Source organism: Lactuca virosa, chromosome 3, assembly GCF_052849685.1.
Source record: "Lactuca virosa cultivar CGN04683 chromosome 3, Lactuca_virosa_CGN04683_v6, whole genome shotgun sequence".
In the NCBI taxonomy this organism is placed as follows: domain Eukaryota; kingdom Viridiplantae; phylum Streptophyta; class Magnoliopsida; order Asterales; family Asteraceae; genus Lactuca; species Lactuca virosa.
Window position 1 is genome coordinate 427,689,019 of NC_136428.1, and position 23,848 is coordinate 427,712,866.

Genomic DNA, 23,848 nt, shown 5'->3' on the forward strand with positions numbered 1-23,848 from the left:
AGCTGAAGAGGTACCTGAAACCAAAACTAAAAACTATAAGCACGAAGCTTAGTGAGTTCCCCCATCATACCACATACCATACAATCATACATACTGTCGGGCAATTCTGGGGTGCCCGACATACCCGTGTCAAGCCATTCTGGGGTGCCGACCTACCCATGTCAAGCCATTCTGGGGTGTTGACCTACCCGTGTCAGGTCGTTCTGGGGTGCCTGCCTACCATCCGGTCTATCTCACCCGGTCACGGGGACTATTTCAACCCTACCACTATCATATAATAACATATCATAATCATGCTGTCAGACATATCTGGGGTGTCCGACCTACCCTTCGGTACTAACGACCGAATCATGGGACTATTCCCCTCCTAAAACCACTAACACTTATAGCATATCATACTGGCGTATAGAGCATATCAGGTAGTAACAAACCAAACAATTATCACAAAGACAATCATCTCAACTATAATCAACTACTAGTGGGTCGGCCTTGGTGCCTTAGACCCGCTTCTACTTGAAGGTAACTCACCTCAATGTCGTGTAGTGTCTGCACTGCCCTCGGCGTGAAAATCGACTCTCCTCGACTCCTCAATCCCTACACGACAACTTTTCTAAGTTATCAATTCATACTCATGACCCTTACAAGGGTCACTCAAGTCCAAGTCAAAGTCAAAGTCAAAACCCTGGTCAAAGTCAACATCTGGTTGACCAGACTCGCCGAGTTGGTCCACCAACTCGTTGAGTCCCCACGTCCACAAAATGCCACAATCCCGTCCCTACTCATCGAGTCTAGCAAGAGCTCTACGAGTTCGCCTTCAACAACACATCAGACTATCTTCAACCGACTCGTTGAGTTCATCCTTGAACTCGTCGAGTTCATCTTCATCCGTATGAAGGTGTTCAGTCTATGACTCGCCGAGTTCATCCTTTGTCACACCCCCAAACCAGAACGGCGGAAACGTCGGGGGCGGAGGACGTCATGTACAGTATCATAACAATGCACAATAGTAAAACAAGCAACAACATCATCCATTGCATTAATAATACTCCCTCCGTCCCAAAATAATAGTCCACAGACAAAAAACACACAGTTTAAGAAAACATTAATTATCATTAACTTTATTAAATAAAATGACAGTCTTACCCTTTTGTTGCATTTAATTCTATGGTAGTTGCATTTAATTTTATGGTAATTTAACTAACAATGAGGGCTATTATGGTAAAATACATGTTTATTTTTAGAAGTAGACAATTATTTTGGGACAAACCAAAAAGGAAATATAGACTATTAATACGGGACGGAGGGAGTATAATTTAATACAAGTGTGTTTTGTGTAAAGTTTGAAAGACACCAAAATATGAATCAAAATAAAAGACGAGTCTCGAATGTGCTCTGTCTTCTCAAAACATGGTCCAGTGTACCTGTCTACTGGTAACCTGAGAATACAAGTTATTTTGAAAAAGTAGATCAGCATTTAAGCTGGTGAGTTCATAAGTATTTTAGTGTCAAATGTGTGTATAAGTTTGATGAAAGTTTGTAAGTCTTTGATGTAAAGTTTGTAAGTGTTTGTATACTTCCTAGAAAATCCTATATTTTCTACTAAAAATGGAAAGTAGTGTTCTACCAAGACCCGACTGTTTTGTATGTTTGCTCTTTTTTAAAAGTGAGTGTTTTCCCAAGTGTATGACTATCTTTATCAGAAAATAGTTTAAATTACCGTTTATGTGAGAAGATCACTATATGAATGTAATGGGAAAAATGAAGATGTACCGTAGTATTGTATATAGTAACTACAGATGTACTAACTACCTTAAAACCAACTTGTTTAATTAAGGTAAAATTTGATGAGGTTATAACCATGCTTGATTGACTAGTATAAAACACGACGTTCCAAAGACATCGAAATGGTATGACATTTGTCACCCGTAGACCTTCAGGTCCCACTGTAGCTAGCAGCAAGGTGTAGGATGGTCAATCCCGTATAGATCTATACACAAACTCACACTCTCCCTCCAGGAGACTCTGGTTACAAAACGTGACACGGCAGTATATTTCCAATGTCATGACATAGTGGCTCACATTAATGTTATATTGCTCTTGTTTTAGTGTAGTATGTTCCTTCTATTCTAGTGTATAGTATGTTCCTTCTGTTCTAGTGTATAGTATGTTATTTCTGTTCTTGTTATAGTATGTTCCTTCTTGTTCTAGTTATAGTATGTTCCTTCTTGTTCTAATTATAGTATGTTTGAACTGACTCATGTATGAACTGACTCTTGAAGTTTCAATGTTCTAGAAATAGTAAGTAGTAATCCTCTAAACTATACCTATTATAGTTTACTAGTATTGTTGTTTGAATGACTGATCATTTTTCTACACCTGTGCTACCCAAAGGTATTGAACTGATTGGAAGACATTTTATATCTACATACATATACATAATATATAACTAAGATTTAAACAACACTCGGACAAACAACTGATACCCTAAATCCACAACCAAACAAGGAACAAGAAATAAAGCGAGTTATCAGTCCTAAGCCCTTTCAACCTTAATTATATAACTATATCTATATAGACATGATTTTGATAATATATAAGTTTAAAAGAGTTTTGTAAAACGATAAAGAGTTTATCATATAAAAGAGTTTTAACCATTTGAATGGTTATTTATGACTCGGTGTCAGTTTATAAAATGATTTGAAACAGTTTGTTTGATAACATAGTTTTGAAGTCTAAGTAATCCTTTTGTTTGAAAGTTATAAATCACATGTGATTGATATTATAACTATAATGTTTTCTACTTGTATCCCCCCTCCCCATAAAAGCATTTAAAATCATTAAAAGATAAGTTTAGGGGTATGAACTCACCTGTAGTGAGTGATTCGAAAGATCGATTAGAATGCTAAGTATGCCAAGTGAAGTATCAAGCACAAACGGATCCTATTAAGCATATAATGACACATATATGTATATAATTAGTGTATATAACAACTAATCATGCAAGGGAACAACCTTAGGTACTAGGAAACACTTGGAATGAAGTGTTACAATCACATATGATTGTATGAAAGGGTGTTCACGGCCACACTATATGTGTTTACGACCATAGGAGAGTTTACGGTCACACATGAAGTGTTTACGGCCCTAGGCTTGATCCTATGAAGGGTTTACGGCCATGGTTTGAAGGGTTCACGGCCACCATGATCTTATGAAGGGTTCACGGCCACATGAAGGGTTCACAGTCGTGAACTCTTGAAGAATCATGCTTAAAAGGTGTTTGTTTCATGGGGATTCAAGAGTTTCTAATGGATAACAAGTGTATGGAAAGGATACTTACTTAATAGAAGTCTTGAAGGTGTTTACGACCCCAAGAACAAGTGTGTGTTCTTGGTGTTCTCGGTGTAAAGATGATGATTTGAAGATCTAAACCCAAAAGAGATGAATTCATGGATGAAATCAGAGGGTTTCACTTGAATAAGAAGGATATCAAGAAATAATGGAAGAATCACTTACACTTTTGAAGATCAAGGAGGATATCCTTGATGATACTTGAGAGAGAAATGAGAGTTCTTGACTTGAAGATGTGAGAAATGAAGAATAATGAAGGATCTTCATGCATATGAAGAGGGGTTCACGGCCAACATGGGTTTACGGCCATAAACCCTAGTTTGCGACCGTCAACTCCTTGTGAAGGTGGTTCCGGCTCTATTGCAACTCAATGAACTCAAGTAAATACTTCCTAACACCCAATCCTTGAGTGTACTAGGCTTAGAACTCTAAAACGGACACTTAACAAAGCTAAAAGTCAACATAAACAAGTCTGACTTTTGATTGAATTGAATGGCTTTACAAGATAGAAGTTTCGAGTTGTCACATCATCCCCCCGTTAAAGGGAATTTCGTCCCGAAATTAGAGTTTAAGCAAATACAGATAACTAAGGAAAAAGATGAGGATATTTCAGTTTCATTTGATCATCCCGCTCCCAAGTGAATTCAGGTCCCCGCTTGGCATTCCAACGAACCTTCACTATTGGGATATGGATTTGCGTCGTTTGCTTGACCTCTCGGTCCATGATCTCTACTGGTTCTTCCACGAAGTTGAGGCTCTTGTTGATCTCGATTTCGTCGAGTGGGATTACAAGAGTCTCTTTGGATAGACACTTTTTCAGGTTCGAAACGTGGAAAGTAGGGTGTACGTTGCTAAGTTCTTGAGGTAGTTCGAGTTTGTAAGCTATAGGGCCGATTCTAGCGAGAATCTCGAAAGGCCCTACGTGTCTTAGATTTAGGCCACCAGTATAACTTTTTGAGATCCAGATACATCTTATCTGAACCTGGGTGGACGAAATATCGAGTGTTGTGCGCTTCGGTCATGACCAAGTCTCTTTAACCACCGTGCCTCGGTGTCCAGATCCGATCCATGAGATATAAGGCTCTGCCACCCTTGACTTCCAAGTTTTTATCCATCCCTCTCAGGGATTCACCCGCCACATTTTCAGGTTTCAAGGCTTCTAGCTGAGCCTCCTTAATTTGTGTGGACAGATGTGAATGGATAATCATAGTCAATGATTTGACTCTACGACAAGAGTATTCTTTCCGACTTAGGGCGTCAGCTACTACGTTGGCTTTACCCGGATGATAACAAATTTCGCATTCGTAGTCATTGAGTAGCTCGACCCACCGTCATTGTATCATATTGAGCTCCTTCTGGTCGAATATATGTTGAAGGCTCTTGTGATCTGTAAAGATAGTGCTTTTTGTACCATACAAGTAGTGTCTCCAGATCTTCAGAGCAAATACCACTGCTCCTAACTCAAGATCATGTGTGGTGTAGTTGACTTCGTGTGTCTTTAGCTATCTTGAGGCATAGGCGATGACCTTACCTCATTGCATAAGAACACAACCAAGCCCTTGGTTGGATGCATCGCAATAAACAACGAAGTCTTCTATCCCTTCTGGGAGGGATAGTATCGGTGTGCTGCATAAGGCTCGCTTCAGCGTTTTGAATGCCTTTTCTTGTTTCTCTTCCCAGACAAAGGCCACGCCTTTCTGGGTCAATGTAGTAAGCGGTTTCGCGATCCTAGAGAAGTTCTAAATGAACCTGCGATAGTAGCCAGCGAGGCCTAGAAAAATGACAAATTTCCGTAGGCGTCTTCGGTGCTGACCAGTTCTCAATGACCTTTATTTTGGAATGGTCCACGTGAATTCCCTCTTTGCTAACCACGTGACCCAAGAATTCGACTCTTCGAATCCAAAATTCGCACTTAGAGAACTTCGCGTGGAGTTTCTCTGATCGTAATGTTTCTAAGACCTGACGTAGATGTTGACTATGCTCCTCCTTACTTCGATAGTAGATAAGTATGTCATCGATGAATACAATGACGAACTGATACAAGTAAGGACGACACACCCTATTCATTAAGTCCATGAATACTGCGGGCACATTGGTCAATCCGAATGGCATCACTACAAACTCGTAGTGTCCATAACGAGTTCGGAAGGCTGTATTGGGAACATCTTTCTCTAACACTCGTAAATGGTGATACCCGAATCTCAGATCAATCTTTGAAAAGTAATTCGCCCCTTGCAGTTGGTCGAACAAGTCGTCTATGCGAGGTAAAGGGTAACGATTCTTGACGGTAAGCTTGTTTAGTTCTCTGTATTCGATGCACATACGGAACGATCCGTCTTTCTTCTTCACGAACAAGACCGGTGCTCCCCAGGGTGAGAAGCTTAATCTAATAAAGCCCTTGCTGAGTAGTTCGTTAAGTTGACCGGCTAGCTACTGCATCTCAGCTGGTGCTAGAAGATAGGGCGATTTGGCTACTAGGGTAGCCCCTGGAACTAAGTCTATTCTGAACTCGATTTGACGATGTGGTGGTAATCCTGGTAGTTCTTCTGGAAAAATGTCGGGAAAGTCACGTACTTCTGGGATGTTCTTTATGTCTTTCGTCTCTAGGCTCATATCGACTACATGAGCGAGGAATGCGTGACATTCCTTTCGTAAGTACTTTTGGGCTTGTATACTCGAGATGATACGAAGGTTCATGTCGGGTTTGTCGCCATAGATAACTAGAGTTTCGTTAGACGGTAGATTAAGACGGACGGCCTTTTCATAGCACATGATGTCAGTACGATGAAGACTCAACCAATCCAAGCCGATAATGACGTCGAAACTTTTAATTGAGACCGGCATGAGGTCGATTGGAAATGAATGGCTATCTAGAGTTAGGGTACAACCTATGTATATACTTCTAGTTCTCTCAGTCTTTCCGTTAGCCATTTCTACAGTGAACGGTTCTTTAAGTGCACGTGGTTTTTGTTTAAGTAAGTGTGCAAATTTCTGGTTCACGAAACTCCTCTCTGCTCCACTATCAAATAGTATGCATGCATAAGAGTTATCAAGGAGAAACGTACCAGTGACCACTATAGGGTCTGCTACCGCTTCCTCGTGGCCTATAGCCAAAACTCTTCCCACTCCGCCCGCGTTCCCTGCCTTCGGGCAGTTCCTTTTGAAGTGACCCATCTCGCCACATCCGTAGCAAGCCTGGTCCATACCAACGCCAGGGACTTGGGTGATTGGCCTAGCCGGAGATTTGCAGAAACGGGCAGTGTGCCCCTTCCTGTTGCAGTTAGCGCACTGCATTTCCCGACAAAGTCAATTGTGGTGGAAGCTGTACTTGTTGCACTTGGGTAAGCTTCCCGCATACTGCTTCATCGGCGCAGTGGCAGTAGGTGCTACCGCGGCATGAATAGCCACGACCTCCTGCTTCTTGGCAAAGTTCTGCGCCGCGTTGTTCTTCTTCTTGTTGTCCCAAAACTTCCGCTTGTTGCCAGCGGCTTTGGATGGTTCTAAGATGGCAAGGGTTTTTGTCGTTGTCGGTGTGCGGACTCCGTGATCGATGAGCCGGTGTGCCAATGGCTTGGCAGTGTCGAAGGTAGTGGGGTTTGAAGCTAAGACATTCCCCTGGAATGGAGGCACCAGCCCCCAGATATACCTCTCGACTTTCTTTCCCTCAGTAGGGACCATTCCCGGACATAGAGCCACCAGATCGTTGAACCTGGCGGTGTAGGCAACTATGTCGGAGCCCTTCATGGTTAGGCTCCAAAGTTCTTGTTTAAGTTTCTGAACCTCGCCCCTCAGGCAGTATTCCTCAATCACATTGCATTAGCCACTATCAGGGTTAGTGACTTGACATGGCTATTCCACCATGTCAGGGCTCTGTCCGCGAAGGTGCAGGCAACAAATTTTACTTTGCTCCCTTCCGGACAGGAGCAGATCTCGAAGATCGATTCTGTCTTTTCGAACCATTGCGAGAGGGCAATGATTCCTCCAGTCCCGTTAAAGGTATTGGGCTTGAAGTTAGTGAAGTCCTTATATGAGCACTCTCTAGAGCGCACGGGAGCATCACTTGGAGTGGAATGCACAGTTGTTCCACTCCCGCTAGTACTGGTGGTGTTGAATTGAGTTAGGGCTGCCGTAACAGCCGCAACCACTACAGCTTGGATAGCTGCTGGATTGTATTATGGAGGAGGTAATGGTGGTTGAATTGGAGTTACCGGAGGATTATTTCTCAGTGATTGACGTGGAGGCATCTTTCAACTAAAAGTTTATAAAGATGAGGATGATAGTAAGAATTCAATTGTGAGTATAATGAGAGTGGTCCATGGACTAAATCACCATAGCCCAACAAAACAGATGAGAGTATGATTGTAATGAAGATCTAACAATAGCAGAATGAAAGCATTTGGATAAAGATTTCCCATGAGATTAGATGTCTGTCAATAATATTGGCATTAGAGATGTAACAAGTCCGGGGAAAATGACCTTGAAGTAGGTCTTACATCAAACCAGAATAAGAAAATTTTGACAGCATAAAGATCTAGTGAAATAGTACTTGCAGTACAGGAATATTTACAGGGAAAAGTGCTACTTAGAGCATAGGTAAGAAGGCTATCCCTTAAACCAAAAGAAAGGATGAGTAGAGCATCTCCTACTGGCGACGGGCACCCCTCGGATGAACCCTTAATTCGGCCAGCTGACGCTCCACATCAAGAAGGTGTCTTTCATACACTATCTGGAATGCTCGGAGCTCTATGACTTCAGCTCGAGTTGCAGCTAGCTCTTGCTGCAGAGCCTCATTGTCTCTCATAGCTCTCCCATGAGCAAATTCAAGATTGCGAATACGATCCGTATTGGCGTTTGTGTCTGCATCAGGCTCTACGGTTTGTTAAATGGTTGTCGTTCCTAGCTCAACATTTCGAGCCACTCGGCGAACCAAGATGGGAATAATTCTGTCTACAGAGCCTCCCTCACTTAGTTTGTAGAAGCTTCGGTCTCCGTTGTAGGGTAAGGGTTGACCCTGCTCTTGACTCCATCTACCCAAGTTCTCAGCCCACAAAGGCGTCGGGCCTTGAAAAGCCGGACGAGGGTTAGGATTTGGGATTGGAGCCACTAGGGGTAGATCATTGACTTCTGGCTCGGAGTCAGAATCCTCTAGGAAGTTTTCTGCGAAGTCATCATCTAAAGGAATTTCATGATTCTCTTCTGGCTCTACATTGAGCCATCCACCATTTCCTTGGTTGGGAAAGTACGGGTCGCCGGGGAGATGGAAGCCAGCCATGTTATCTACGTGAGAATAGGGGTAAAAGAAATAGTTAATAGACGTACTACTTAAGATAATTATAGGACGATCCTTACTAGTTACTTCAATACTTGCGTAGTGCATACCAGTCATATGTAACTGAAACAGAATAGACCTTCGAATAAGTGACCCTAACTCTAAGTCCACAACCAAAAAAGGAACAGGAAGTAAAGCAAAGATTACAGATTCTGAGTCTATGACACCCTAGTCACATATAACCTTAGCGTATCCACTCAGCAATTATTGACCTACTAGTAAAGACCTTTTAGTTCTCAAATAAGTAATTATAGTAACACAAAATACTCCTATAGTATTTGAAGTTTATGTTCTGTTCTAAAGTTTTCATTGTAGTAGTGTTGGTAAGTTTTGATACTTGTTGCAACACTACAACCATTCCTAGGCACATGCTAATCACTTCTCGGAAAGATATAGTTGATCAGGCTATATCACTCCCAAATCTGATCATATGTCCCCAAGCCTACTTGTGTTGTCCAACAACCGCAATACTTTTATTCTGTCTGGTATGACACTGATCCTAGTATGAATGCATGTATGTATACTTTAGTTAAATATTTTATTATTTAAAAAGTATAAACTCTTCGTCAGAGTATTTTAATCCCGATGTGTTTATAGTTGTATATGTTTTATGGGTAAATATAATTAATTCACTATAAACAGAGCTCTGATACCAATCTGTCATACCCCCACACCAGAACGGCGGAAACGTTTGGGGGCGGAGGACGTAATGTACAGTATCATAACAATGCACAATAGTAAAACAAGCAACAACATCATACATTGCATTAATAATATAATTTAATACAAGTATGTTTTGTGTAAAGTTTGAAAGACACCAAAATATGAATCAAAATAAAAGACGAGTCTCGAATGTGCCCTGTCTTCTCAAAACATGGTCCAGTGTACCTATCTACTGGTGACCTAAGAATACAAGTTATTTTGAAAGAGTAGATCATCATTTAAGCTGGTGAGTTCATAAGTATTTTAGTGTCAAATGTGTGTATAAGTTTGATGAAAGTTTGTAAGTCTTTGATGTAAAGTTTGTAAGTGTTTGATGTAAATGTTTGTATACTTCCTAGAAAATCCTATATTTTCTACTAAAAATGGAAAGTAGTGTTCTACCAAGACCCGACTGTTCTGTATGTTTGCTCTTTTTTAAAAGTGAGTATTTTCCCAAGTGTATGACTATCTTTATCAGAAAATAGTTTAAATTACCGTTTATGTGAGAAGATCACTATATGAATGTAATGGGAAAAATGAAGATGTACCGTAGTATTGTATATAGTAACTACAGATGTACTAACTACCTTAAAACCAACTTGTTTAATTAAGGTAAAATGTGATGAGGTTATAACCATGCTTGATTGACTAGTATAAAACACGATGTTCCAAAGACATCGAAATGGTATGACATTTGTCACCCGTAGACCTTCAGGTCCCACTGTAGCTAGCAGCAAGGTGTAGGATGGTCAATCCCGTATAGATCTATACACAAACTCACGCTCTCCCTCCAGGAGACTCTGGTTACAAAACGTGACACAGCAGTATATTTCCAATGTCATGAAGTAGTGGCTCACATTAATGTTATATTGCTCTTGTTTTAGTGTAGTATGTTCCTTCTATTCTAATGTATAGTATGTTCCTTCTGTTCTAGTGTATAGTATGTTATTTCTGTTCTTGTTATAGTATGTTCCTTCTTGTTCTAGTTATAGTATGTTCCTTCTTGTTCTAATTATAGTATGTTTGAACTGACTCATGTATGAACTGACTCTTGAAGTTTCAATGTTCTAGAAATAGTAAGTAGTAATCCTCTAAACTATACCTATTATAGTTTACTAGTATTGTTGTTTGAATGACTGATCATTTTTCTACACCTGTGCTACCCAAAGGTATTGAATTGATTGGAAGACATTTTATATCTACATACATATACATAATATATAACTAAGATTTAAACAACACTCGGACAAACAACTGATACCCTAAATCCACAACCAAACAAGGAACAAGAAATAAAGCGAGTTATCAGTCCTAAGCCCTTTCAACCTTAATTATATAACTATATCTATATAGACATGATTTTGATAATATATAAGTTTAAAAGAGTTTTGTAAAACGATAAAGAGTTTATCATATAAAAGAGTTTTAACCATTTGAATGGTTATTTATGACTCGGTGTCAGTTTATAAAATGATTTGAAACAGTTTGTTTGATAACATAGTTTTGAAGTCTAAGTAATCCTTTTGTTTGAAAGTTATAAATCACATGTGATTGATATTATAACTATAATGTTTTCTACTTGTATCCCCCCTCCCCATAAAAGCATTTAAAATCATTAAAAGATAAGTTTAGGGGTATGAACTCACCTGTAGTGAGTGATTCGAAAGATCGATTAGAATGCTAAGTATGCCAAGTGAAGTATCAAGCACAAACGGATCCTATTAAGCATATAATGACACATATATGTATATAATTAGTGTATATAACAACTAATCATGCAAGGGAACAACCTTAGGTACTAGGAAACACTTGGAATGAAGTGTTACAATCACATATGATTGTATGAAAGGGTGTTCACGGCCACACTATATGTGTTTACGACCATAGGAGAGTTTACGGTCACACATGAAGTGTTTACGGCCCTAGGCTTGATCCTATGAAGGGTTTACGGCCATGGTTTGAAGGGTTCACGGCCACCATGATCTTATGAAGGGTTCACGGCCACATGAAGGGTTCACAGTCGTGAACTCTTGAAGAATCATGCTTAAAAGGTGTTTGTTTCATGGGGATTCAAGAGTTTCTAATGGATAACAAGTGTATGGAAAGGATACTTACTTAATAGAAGTCTTGAAGGTGTTTACGACCCCAAGAACAAGTGTGTGTTCTTGGTGTTCTCGGTGTAAAGATGATGATTTGAAGATCTAAACCCAAAAGAGATGAATTCATGGATGAAATCAGAGGGTTTCACTTGAATAAGAAGGATATCAAGAAATAATGGAAGAATCACTTACACTTTTGAAGATCAAGGAGGATATCCTTGATGATACTTGAGAGAGAAATGAGAGTTCTTGACTTGAAGATGTGAGAAATGAAGAATAATGAAGGATCTTCATGCATATGAAGAGGGGTTCACGGCCAACATGGGTTTACGGCCATAAACCCTAGTTTGCGACCGTCAACTCCTTGTGAAGGTGGTTCCGGCTCTATTGCAACTCAATGAACTCAAGTAAATACTTCCTAACACCCAATCCTTGAGTGTACTAGGCTTAGAACTCTAAAACGGACACTTAACAAAGCTAAAAGTCAACATAAACAAGTCTGACTTTTGATTGAATTGAATGGCTTTACAAGATAGAAGTTTCGAGTTGTCACATCATCCCCCCGTTAAAGGGAATTTCGTCCCGAAATTAGAGTTTAAGCAAATACAGATAACTAAGGAAAAAGATGAGGATATTTCAGTTTCATTTGATCATCCCGCTCCCAAGTGAATTCAGGTCCCCGCTTGGCATTCCAACGAACCTTCACTATTGGGATATGGATTTGCGTCGTTTGCTTGACCTCTCGGTCCATGATCTCTACTGGTTCTTCCACGAAGTTGAGGCTCTTGTTGATCTCGATTTCGTCGAGTGGGATTACAAGAGTCTCTTTGGATAGACACTTTTTCAGGTTCGAAACGTGGAAAGTAGGGTGTACGTTGCTAAGTTCTTGAGGTAGTTTGAGTTTGTAAGCTACAGGGCCGATTCTAGCGAGAATCTCGAAAGGCCCTATGTGTCTTGGATTTAGCTTTCCACGCTTTCTGAAGCGTATTAAGACCTTCCAGGGTGAGACCTTCAATAGAACAAGGTCACCAACCTGGAATTCTAAAGGATTCCTTCTCTTGTCTGCGTAGCTTTTCTGTCGATCTCTAGAGGCTTTCAATCGTTCACGAATCTGAACGATCTTCTCTGTCGTTTCCCAAATGATTTCCGGACCTGTGAGAGTGCTGTCTGGAACTCGTCCTTTAGCTAACTGGGTGTCATCCACCTCATCCCAGCACAGAGGGGATCACTTCCGGCCATAGAGGGCTTCAAATGGAGCAGCCTTTATGCTCGTGTGATAACTGTTATTGTAGGAGAACTCGACAAGGGGTAAATGAGTATCCGATGCCTTCCTAAAGTCTATCACACATGCTCGCAACATATCTTCCAAAGTTTGAATAGTCCTCTCGCTTTTTCCGTCGTTTTGCGGATGGTAGGTTGTACTCATGTCCAGCCTAGTTCCTAGGGAACCTTGTAGCCACTGCTAGAACCTTGAAGTGAATCTACTATCTCTATCAGAGATAATGGATATGGGGACACCATTCAGTTGTACGATCTCCCTAATGTAGGTTCTCGTTAGTTTCTCCATCTTGCCAGTTTCTTTAATAGGCAGGAAGTGTGCGGACTTTGTTAACCTGTCTACGATCACCCAAATGGTATCGAGACCACTCGTTGTCTTTGTCAACTTGGTTATGAAGTCCATTGTGATCCACTCCCACTTCCATTCTCGTACCTCCGGTTGTTGTAGTAAACCTGAGGGTTTCTGGTATTCGACCTTAACCTTGGCACAAGTAAGACACTTGCTCACGAAGGTAGCAATCTCTGCTTTCATGTTAGGCCACCAGTATAACTTTTTGAGATCCAGATACATCTTATCTGAACCTGGGTGGACGAAATATCGAGTGTTGTGCGCTTCGGTCATGACCAAGTCTCTTAAACCACCGTGCCTCGGTGTCTAGATCCGATCCATAAGATATAAGGCTCTGCCACCCTTGACTTCCAAGTTTTTATCCATCCCTCTCAGGGATTCACCCGCCACATTTTCAGGTTTCAAGGCTTCTAGCTGAGCCTCCTTAATTTGTGTGGACAGATGTGAATGGATAATCATAGTCAATGATTTGACTCTACGACCAGAGTATTCTTTCCGACTTAGGGCGTCAGCTACTACGTTGGCTTTACCCGGATGATAACAAATTTCGCATTCGTAGTCATTGAGTAGCTCGACCCACCGTCGTTGTCTCATATTGAGCTCCTTCTGGTCAAATATATGTTGAAGGCTCTTGTGGTCTGTAAAGATAGTGCTTTTTGTACCATACAAGTAGTGTCTCCAGATCTTCAGAGCAAATACCACTGCTCCTAACTCAAGATCATGTGTGGTGTAGTTGACTTCGTGTGTCTTTAGCTATCTTGAGGCATAGGCGATGACCTTACCTCATTGCATAAGAACACAACCAAGCCCTTGGTTGGATACATCGCAATAAACCACGAAGTCTTCTATCCCTTCTTGGAGGGATAGTATCGGTGTGCTGCATAAGGCTCGCTTCAGTGTTTGGAACGCCTTTTCTTGTTTCTCTTCCCAGACAAAGGCCACGCCTTTCTGGGTCAATGTAGTAAGCGGTTTCGCGATCCTAGAGAAGTTCTGAATGAACCTGCGATAGTAGCCAGCGAGGCCTAGAAAAATGATAAATTTCCGTAGGCGTCTTAGGTGCTGACCAGTTCTCAATGGCCTTTATTTTGGAATGGTCCATGTGAATTCCCTCTTCGCTAACCACGTGACCCAAGAATTCGACTCTTCGAATCCAAAATTCGCACTTAGAGAACTTCGCGTGGAGTTTCTCTGATCGTAATGTTTCTAAGACCTGACGTAGATGTTGACTATGCTCCTCCTTACTTCGATAGTAGATAAGTATGTCATCGATGAATACAATGACGAACTGATACAAGTAAGGACGGCACACCCTATTCATTAAGTCCATGAATACTGCGGGCACATTGGTCAATCCGAATGGCATCACTACAAACTCGTAGTGTCCATAACGAGTTCGGAAGGCTGTATTGGGAACATCTTTCTCTAACACTCGTAAATGGTGATACCCGGATCTCAGATCAATCTTTGAAAAGTAATTCGCCCCTTGCAGTTGGTCGAACAAGTCGTCTATGCGAGGTAGAAGGTAACGATTCTTGACGGTAAGCTTGTTTAGTTCTCTGTATTCGATGCACATACAGAACGATCCGTCTTTCTTCTTCACGAACAAGACCAGTGCTCCCCAGGGTGAGAAGCTTAATCTAATAAAGCCCTTGCTGAGCAGTTCGTTAAGTTGACCGGATAGCTACTACATCTCAGTTGGTGCTAGACGATAGGGCGATTTGGCTACTAGGGTAGCCCCTGGAACTAAGTCGATTCTGAACTCGACTTGACGTTGTGATGGTAATCCTGGTAGTTCTTCTGGAAAAATGTCGGGAAAGTCGCATACTTCTAGGATGTTCTTTATGTCTTTCGTATCTAGGCTCATATCGACTACATGAGCGAGGAATGCATGACATTCCTTTCGTAAGTACTTTTGGGCTTGTATACTCGAGATGATATGAAGGTTCGTGCCGGGTTTGTCGCCATAGATAACTAGAGTTTCGTTAGACGGTAGATTAAGACGAACGGCCTTTTCATAGCACATGACTAATATTAATTAAACAATATGATTTCTCTTTTAATATATTATTCTTATAATATATATTAATAAATCATATTTAATCCTCTTTCTCCTTAATTCATCCTATCAGTTGTTATGGTGAAGGCAACCCAAAAGGACCATGCTCACAATCGGGTCAAGTACATACCAAAATAGTTATGGGCTTAGACACTAATCCAACAGTCTCCCACTTGGATAAGCCTAATAACTATTCTACGCATGACTTCAGATCCTGATCAGCAATCGCAGCTTTCAAAAGCCGCTGTCAACTTTGATCTTATAAGATATGCGTCCTTTAGATAAGGGATCATATATTCCTCCATTCTAGATATCGTATAGATGTGAGACATGGATTGAAATCATTCTCTCAGTCTATGTGTTGTTTCCCAATTTCCGATTTATGACGACTGACTAATTGAACAAATCAAATCAGTCCTGGCCCGGCCGAGCATTTTCCTTTGTCATCACTAAATCATCAAGGGGCCCACATATATCGATTTTATCCTACATTGGGTAAAAGGAACGGATAAACTTCGACTCGATGCTCGCTTGTACTCACTCACCGAATTACACACAACAAGATGTTTTATAACACCAAGTTACTGGTGCGTTTACATATTATCAATGTGCAACCGACTCGCAAGATACAACTCACACATCTCGGTTTCAAGAATATAAGATATTATCGTCTCACCAATCACTCGTGATAAAATCCATGAAGCGATCCAAGTGAGCGTGGGTTTAATCGAATGCTCAAATCATATTCATAAGCACTCATGAACGTTGCAGCAAACCTTTGCTATGTCTAATGCACTTCAGACAATCTACAACCAATTCATGACAATCTTCTTTCATACCTACTTCCAAAGTATGAGCGACTGTGGAACGTTCAAATAATCTTATTATTCATGAAGTTAAAACATGCAAAGTGAAACACAATAATAATCGAATCCAATATGGCCCCAAACTTTTGAGTATAAATAAAACTCCTTTTATTTAGTCACCATATTGATTACAGATTATTCATTGTATAATGTTTCGAGTAATCAACTTATTACTTGAATTATAACCACAGTTGTCCCATGCACCAAGCATGCACACTATGTTTACCTATGGTCCTTACCTTGTGAAGTAGATCTATTGAGAACATTTTTCAACAAAACTCATTTCATAATTCCTAATCCTTATCAGTTAGTGTAAGATTACAAAATTCTCGCCACTACTAGAATATGTTAGATTCTTACACTTTATGCAACGGTCCTTTCGTAATGTCACGGCACAAAAGTCACCAAGACTCGGCCAATGAAATTATAAAATGCTCTATTGGAGATTGTTACAAGACAATTCCATAGATGTGAAGTCTCACATTCAAAGTACATTCCTTTGAACATCCTTCTTGCATAAAAGTTTCTAATCTAGACATAAACTCTTAACGTCCAACTCCCAATATGGAAACATTTCCATATTTTCTATATGACAACTCATTTTAAATAGAATCTTATCTATTCATAATAATGTCAATATGGTCCATCCATGACTATACTTCTAACTGTCCACAAGTGACCAATCGTTGGCGAACCTTAAATTATCCTTGACAGTTGTTTAACTAATTCAGTCAAATCCGATTCTAGTCCTCTTTCCCTCTTAATGCCTTAGGCATTTGGAAAATTTTAGAACAGTCGAATATTACAGCATATGCAATCGATCATATACCCGAAGTGTATGGGATACGATTCATAATGAGAAACGTGATACTTTACCAGTTTCTTGCTATAATATTGTTATAATATTTCTATTTGACGTGTTCTCAAAATTCGAACTATGAAGAGGGATGTCGTAATCATAATCGAACTTTGAGAATGCAAATAATAAATATATACTTGACTAAACTCAATTAAAATTTCTTGATCTAAGCTTTTAGATTGGAAACGAAGTATAACATTCTCTCCCTTAATTATAGCAAAAACAACTTTTCAACCCCTGCAACTTTGCAAAGTGAAACTTTTGTTTTTCTATAATTAATATTGCTAACTTGCAATAATAATCATGCTCCCACTAACATGATGATTATATCCATACCAACATAACATTTATGCTCCCACTAGCTTTGACACGTATTCAGAAAACAGTTGGACTTCTAAAAGACAATACTAATTGACTTCCAAAGTTCATATTTCCAATACGATGTGCTTCGATAAGCCTTTATCTAAGCTTCTCAAACTCACACACATTTCCTTAGACAGCTCACATGTGTGTCTAAACTAATTCAAAACTTATATTACTAAGTCCCAAATGTTCAGACTAATTGCCAAATCTCACAATTCGAACTATGAATAGGGATGTCGTAATCATAATCGAATTTGAGAATGCAATTTACATAATCGCTATCTCCTTAAAATCTCTCTTAGTGAAAGCGTTTCCTCACAATCATTTTCATGAAGGAGAGAAACCTTATGACACTTAGATTTTATGGTGCATGTGTTCCTATCCATGCAAATTTATCATAAGCATAATCGTAAGATAATGTTTGTGACAAATTCAAACTCTTATGGACAGAACTTGTTCATTCTTAATTTCTTGCCATCAAGGGTCCCACCATTGCTTCCAAGTTATTTAGCAGCTCACCTATGCTAGTCAATGTACTTTCATTGATCAAGGTGTTTGCCCTTATGCATTCAATTGAGAACTCGTAGAACTCATATGCATAATCACTCAACTGGATTGGCACAAAAATGAAATTTTGTCAACACGATAGGTTACAATCCTCAAGTCGTGTGCTAGTGTTTAATAGGTTTACTTCTTGATTTGTTCTTGAAACTTTTCAAGATCTTTAGACTCCCACTGACCTCCTGACATATAAGATTCTCTTATCAAGAAACATTTCTTGACAAAACAAATATTCAAGAGTCAGTGTGTGTCTTTATCAAGACAAACCTACACACAATTTGGTACTAGTTGGTCTTTGTCTTATCCAAGACATCACAACTTACCAAAATATGCTAGTGTAAGAACATTCCTACTTAAGATTATGTCACTCAATTCACAATCTTGGAGTATGACTCTAAAAATTGATTTTGGTACGAAGTACGATTCATCTTATTGACTTAACCATTTCAACAATTCCCATTCCCCTTCTTAGCCATACTAATACACCAATATGTCCTTAGAGGATGAATTGTAATATGGTTCTTATAATCTTTAAGACGATCATAAAACACGATACAAAAGTACTCTCCTTTCTTCTTAGATTGGAGAACCTTTTATCTTTCTGCCTAATTGTTTCTTCTTATTCGTTCTGCCATTCATTGAAACTTTTCAATGATTCAGAATTACACTTAATCTTGTAAGCATAATCACGTTTACTAGACTTTTAGTAAATCATGACGAATAATCTTATTGTTATTTATGGTGGACTTGACCAGTGCACAACATTGTGAACTCGATCTCCTAGTCCTTCACTTGACTCTTTGTCAAGGAATTGGCCTTAAAATTTCTAAGTACCAAGATTTCCATACATCACATGATTCAAATCATATGATTCCAAGCTTCTATCCAATTGAAACTTGGGCGATGGGAATCTTTCCTTACTTATAAAATCACGACGCTACCATAAATAACATAACTAAGAATCACATCCACTTAATATTGCTTATAATAGAAACATACAAACATCAATTTTCACAATTGCCATTGCAAGGAAATATAAATAAGATAAAATCAAAATTTATTTTATTGCAGAAAAATATATCCTTACAATGCATATGAAAACTATGCTATTACATATTCCTAAGAATTTATCATAACTCTAAGCAGCACCTCAAAATCCGATCATCGAATCCATGCGATCGTAATCCATTTCTTCGCGATCAGACTCAGCTCGCTCATTCCTGTAAGCTTCCTTTCCTTTCTTCGATCCTTCAAAACATCGAAATGTAATCTTATCACATCATGTATTAAGAATCTCCAAATAGGAACTTAATAGAGTTATATAGTGGATATTGCCTAAAGCAGAGTCATACATCTTGACTCTCCCATCTCTTAGATCTCTTAGGTAGTGTGGGCAGCTTCGTAACCAATGCCCTTCTTTAAGCAGTAGAAACACATGGATTTTTATGGAATGGTACACGGGACTATCTCAGACTCAGCCTTTCTCTTGCGTAGAGAAAACTATTCTGGACTTCCAATGTTGCCATTGCCCATAGAAGGATGTGACATTGATTTATCAGACAAATTTGCTCGATCAGTGCGCCAAAACATTTCTGATTCAGCAGCAATAAGAAAATAAGTCAAATTACACCCTTATGGTTTTATTAAGTTAATTAAAGGTATAATTAAAAGAGAGTTAATAAATCCATAATGATATAGTTTATATTTAATTAAATTAAAAGTATAATTTATTAAATTAAACCACCTAGTATTTTAAATTAAACCACCTAGTATTTTTTGGTTTATTAAATTAAACCAAAAAACGTGGTTGAAGCTTTCCTTAGGGTTCCTGGACGTTTTTTGGTGCCTCCTTCTCTTCTCCTAAGTCATCCTCTTGCTCTTGGTGTTTGTGAGCCATTAGAGGTGTGACACTTGTGACACTAAGCTTTCAGAAGCCAATTACAAGAAGGAATAGATTGTTATTACTACATAACAATAAAAGGTAAGATCTAAACCCTATTCTTATGTTAATATTGATTATCACATGCTAGATCTAGGGTTTATGGCTTTGGATGATTATTGCATGTTCATTAGACAAAATAGATCCAAAGCTTTAGGGTTTGCATGTACACCATAGGAATGATGTACTGCTCAAAACCCATCAGCTAGGGTTTTAGAATTTAAAATTTCAAAAATCAAACTTTTAATCAAAAATTTAAATTCCAAAACTTGAGGGCAAGTTTTGAAACATTTCAAAACCATTAGGGTTTAGAATTTAAATATTTCCAAATTAACCTTTTAATCAAAAATTTAAATTCCAAAACTTGAGGACAAATTTTGAAACCTTTCAAAATATTAGGGTTTAACTATTTAAATTTCAAAACTAAAACTTTTAAAGTTCAAATATAAACTAGACAAAACGTCAAAAATGGTCCCTGTGGTTTTCGAAAATATCAAGTTTAGTCCCTAAGTTCAAAAAACCTCACAGATGGTCCCTGTGGTTTCAAAACTTTTAACAAATGGTCCTTTTCGTTAACTCCGTTAGCTTTTGGCCGTTAAGTGAAGGGCAATTCTGTCATTTCACTGCCACAGGGACCATTTATGAAGATTTGCCTTATTTTTGTTAAAAAAAGAAAAAAAAAATTATTTAATATTAAAAGGTCCCACCCCCCTCTCTCTCACACACACACACGCTCTCTCTCTCTACATCGTTGTGATGGAAAAGCGAGAGAAGAAGCTCACCAACTGCCATCTCCGGCCACCAAATGCCACCGTCAATCCACCCTTCGGCTACAGAACACCACCACAAATACCCACCAACCTTTATCCTTTACCCTTGGACCGTGACTAGCAGCCATCAAGAACCACCCATCGCGACTCGTAAGTTACCAAGAATAGGGTTCTCACAATGTGTAATGAAATTTCGTAATGATTGTGGAAGCTTAGATACATCTCCAATGACAGAAACTCGGATTTCGTCCCTGTCATCGGAATTCCATTTTGAAAGTGGATTGAAATTGAACGAAAACTTATTCAAAGCGGTGGAAATTAGTCAATTACCTCGACATTGAAGCAACTTCATCTTTTAATGTGTTTTCAAGCAGTCTCATTAAGAAATCGACTTCGACCTACATAAACACAACCGATTAATCGACTGAACCCACAAAGTTCTGATGAAATTGGAATCCAATTTCGATATTACACATACTTTGGGTCTTAACCAGTTGTCAGATGAGAAGGCAAAGACTGTAAGAACTTGGATTCCCCACTTACGACACATATCTACCACGACCTTCAATGCTCCGGCACCTGTCAAGTAGCCCACCTGAGGCATCAATCCTCTTGACCGATCCCATCTTCTGTTTCCGCCAATGATGACTGCAACATGCTTCGACATTAACTCGCGATGGAGTCCCACCGGAGTAACAATCAGTTCCTCCGGCGAAGTGATTCTAGCTCCGGTATATTGGTCGTCGGTGATTACATGATGACGGGGGGTGTTGGTTGATAGAGAAAAGGGGTTTGAAAGACAAGAGCAAGGAAAGGGAAAGAGATAGAATTATGAAAGAGGGTTTTCAGTTTTAGGGATGCAGATTGGAGAGAGAGAGAGAGAGAGAGAGAGAGAGAGAGAGAGAGAAAGAGAGAGAGAGAGAGAGAGAGTGTGTGTGTGTGTGTGTGTGTGTGAAAGATGGGGTGGGACCCATATTAAATTTTATTTATTTATTTATTTATTTTTAAAAAAGTAATAGAAAACCTCATAAATGGTCCCTAGGTAGTGAAATGACAAAATTGCCCCTTACTTAACGGCTAAATGGTAACGGAGTGAGACGGAAGGACCAAATGTAAAAAGTTTTGAAACCACAGGGACCATCTGTGAGGTTTTTTGAACTTAGGGACTAAACTTGATATTTTCAAAAACCACAGGAACCATTTTTGAAGTTTTGTTATAAACTATAAAACCTAAGGGGTGTAAATTGAAACTCTTCAAACTTACTAGGTCAAATATTTGACTAATAATAATCCTATATTATCCATATTTAACCAAATCCATCAATTTTGATGAGGATAATCATTCCAATCTTAAAAATTCGGATTTTGGCAAGAAAAACGAGTTTTGGCAATTATCCTCAACAAAATCTGGCAGAAAAGTCAAAAATCCCGGCACCAGAGCCCTGGACTTATCGACTCCACAATGGAACTCGTCGAGTAGGACCTACTCGTCGAGTCCATTCATGGACTCGGCGAGTCTGCTAGTCAGAAACCAAAAAATTCGATTTTCAAGCAAGCAATGAACAATTAAGCATCAAATACATCAAACAAACACCCTAGGCTCTGATACCACTGATGGGTTTTGAGCACTACATCATTCCTATGGTGTACATGCAAACCCTAAAGCTTTGGATCTAGTTTGTCTAATGAACATGCAATAATCATCCAAAGCCATAAACCCTAGATCTAGCATGTGATAATCAATATTAACATAAGAATAGGGTTTAGATCTTACCTTTTATTGTTATGTAGTAATAACAATCTATTCCTTCTTGTAATTGGCTTCTGAAAGCTTAGTGTCACAAGTGTCACACCTCTAATGGCTCACAAACACCAAGAGCAAGAGGATGACTTAGGAGAAGAGAAGGAGGCACCAAAAAACGTCCAGGAACCCTAAGGAAAGCTTCAACCACGTTTTTGGTGCCCTAGGGATCCTTATATATGTGAGGCTATTAGGGTTTTGAACTAGGAAACCCTAATCTGACTACTTAGGCCCTAAGCAGCCCATGGACTCCTCCTTTAGAGGCCTTGGACGAATTCTAATGGGTTTCCCCATCGATTTCGTCCACTCCATCCTCTATGGAGTCCATTAGCCCAATATCCAACTATCACACAATTGACAGTTCTAGTCCCCTTTATTTAATTAATGCCTTTTAGCCACAAAATTAATTTTTTAATTAATTCTTGACTATTATTAATTAAATAATATGATTTCTCTCTTAATATATTATTCATATAATATATATTAATAAATCATAATTAATCTCTTTTTCCATAAATCATCCTATCAAGTTGCTTTGGTGAAGGCAACCCAAAAGGACCATGCTCGCAATCGGGTCAAGTACATACCACAATAGTTATAGGCTTAGACACTAATCCAACACTAAGCCCTTTCAACCTTAATTATATAACTATATCTATATAGACATGATTTTGACAATATATAAGTTTAAAAGAGTTTTGTAAAACGATAAAGAGTTTATCATATAAAAGAGTTTTAACCATTTGAATGGTTATTTATTACTTGGTGTCAGTTTATAAAATGATTTGAAACAGTTTGTTTGATAACACAGTTTTGAAGTCTAAGTAATCCTTTTGTTTGATAGTTATAAATCATATGTGATTGATATTATAACTATAATGTTTTCTAGTTGTATCCCCCCCCCCCATAAAAGCATTTATAATCATTAAAAGATAAGTTTAGGGGTATGAACTCACCTGTAGTGAGTGATTCGAATGAAAAATCGATTAGAATGCTAAGTATGCCAAGTGAAGTGTCGAGCACAAACGGATCCTATGAAGCATATAACGACACATATATGTATATAATTAGTGTATATAACAACTAATCATGCAAGGGAACAACCTTAGGTGCTAGGAAACACTTGGAATGAAGTGTTACAATCACATATGATTGTATGAAAGGGTGTTCACAGCCACACTATATGTGTTTACGGCCATAGGAGAGTTTACGGTCACACATGAAGTGTTTACGGCCCTAGGCTTGATCCTATGAAGGGTTTACGGCCATGGGTTGAAGGGTTTCCTCACCATCATTTTCATGAATAGGAGAGAAACCTTATGACACTTAGATTTTGTTTTTTATATATATGGTGTATGTATTCCTATCCATGTGAATTTGTCAAAAACATAATCAAAAGACAGGGTTAGTGACAAACCCAAACTCATATGGACTGAACTTGTTCAATCTTAATTTCTTGCCACTTGGTAGCTCAAGGGCCTACCATTGCTTCCACATTTTTATGCAAACAATTGAGAACTCATAGAAC

At 39.0% G+C, this 23,848-nt stretch overlaps 1 pseudogene; it reads right to left on the reverse strand.

Annotated features, from left to right (window-relative positions):
* Positions 1-20,646: 20,646 nt before the first annotated feature.
* Positions 20,647-21,327, reverse strand: LOC145165064 (dehydrodolichyl diphosphate synthase 2 pseudogene; annotated as a pseudogene).
* Positions 21,328-23,848: the final 2,521 nt, after the last annotated feature.